Raw genomic sequence first — 1,823 nt, 5'->3', positions numbered from 1 at the left:
TGGGCGCTTCAGCACTGCCAAGAGTTCTTTTGTTTAGGCAGATTGTGATAGCACCAAGAAAGAGAGAAAAATCTTTTATTTTACTGTTGTTGTCTTTCTTTGAAAAGCACCACAGGTCTTTTGAATGAGGCGTAGAATAATAAAGGAACCTGGAATTACTTTGTTTGACTTCTGTTGCAATTCAATCGGTGGGGTAATTTGCAGTCTCTCATAGCTCTGAATTTCATTAGCTCCACAGGTTTTCTCAGCACATCTGTCTATGGCTGCAGTATGAGTAGGTTGCCGCGGGTTAATGGACGTGTAATTGATGCGATTAATTGAGGTGTAATGTAGCACGGCATTGCGATTTTGATCCAGGGGGCTGTGGGCAGCCAGTGACGTAACTCAAACACAATTAGAGGCGGCATTGAGCTATCAAATAGAGATTTAATTAGGAGTGAAGACAGAATGGGGGGCAGTCAATGGTCGGCAGATTGAATTATCCGAGCACAGCCTCCTGAAGGCGGCATCGACACAATGCCAGCGCACATTCTTCCCCCATCCTCTCTTTCTTTCAACACCTATCTATTTTCTTACCTTTTGTCACTTCTTCTTTCTCTGCCACTTCGTCACAGTCTCTGGTGCTGTGCATATGCTGTCTCCTTGCATTTCCCTCTATAACTACTCTTTCTACTCACTTCTGTTTGCATCTTTCCCCACCTCTCTGTACTCTCCCTCCCTCCTGTTTCATCTGCCTTTCTCCTTCTCTGGTTCTCAATCTCACACTGACTCAACACCAGGGGATGCATGCACCCTGGGACGTGTCTCTGATATCCATGAGATTAATTAGGCACCAGAGTGCTTGACACAACACGGAGAAGCAACTGTGCACGCCAACCATCAATTAATGAGATGCAGTGCACCCTTATACTTCATCCACATCTATTTTTCACCCCTCTGTCAATGCCCCTGAGAATCCCAATCAGTTGCCCCGATTGCATGTTTCTCTCTTCATCCAGTGGACTCTGTGAAGTCAGATACTGTTTTGATGGACTTGAGTAGTGAGTTTTAGAGCGAAGCAGAAGGAGCACTGAAGTTTTAATGGCGTGTGCGCTGTAATTATGTGCCTACTTATAGAGAACTACATCTTAGGGCTTGTCTTCAAGTCTAATTTAATGCAAGTAGGTAGGTGGCAAACAAAACCGGTAAATGAGAGTGCAAGCTACAAATTCACTTGATCTTACTGCGAAGATAAATGACCATGTAAGCTGAAGGCATGCAGACACCTCATCGAAGTGTAAAGAAGAAAGATAGGAGGCAGGAAAGCACTCTGGCATGGCACGAAGAGGCAGCTACGAACTGTATTTAGAAAGTAGGGCAAAGAATAATGGAGGAAAATAACAAACAAAGGCATCAAAATGAGAATTCCACTGAGCCCCGGGTCATTAGAGTTAATTCTGCGCATTCTGCCATCTGCTGCGATTGTTTACACTTGCCTGGATAATTAGATCCTAATTAGTTGATGGGGTGGTGGGAAAGCATTCCATCCACACATTATTATTTCACTGGCTCCATTATGGTAGAGCACCTGGACATATGACATGGCACTGTCCAAAACCTCGCTCACTTAATGCCGGGTTCACAAAAGAACGAGTCAAAAAACAAACAAACAAAAAAATTACAAACATGCAGTTTAATTACAGGCTGATGCGCACTTTTAGGCTCCCCTACAGGAAATCACACATTGCATTATTCGCGACTAAATGGCATCCAAGGCAATCATTTCAAATGGAAAGGATGGCCTAGGCCCCATCTGTTTGAGCAGTCATTTCACTGGGCCTTAG

The sequence above is a fragment of the Sinocyclocheilus grahami genome, unplaced genomic scaffold (assembly GCF_001515645.1).
Source record: "Sinocyclocheilus grahami isolate Dianchi unplaced genomic scaffold, SAMN03320097.WGS_v1.1 scaffold97.1, whole genome shotgun sequence".
In the NCBI taxonomy this organism is placed as follows: domain Eukaryota; kingdom Metazoa; phylum Chordata; class Actinopteri; order Cypriniformes; family Cyprinidae; genus Sinocyclocheilus; species Sinocyclocheilus grahami.
Note: the sequence above shows the minus strand (reverse complement) of the source record.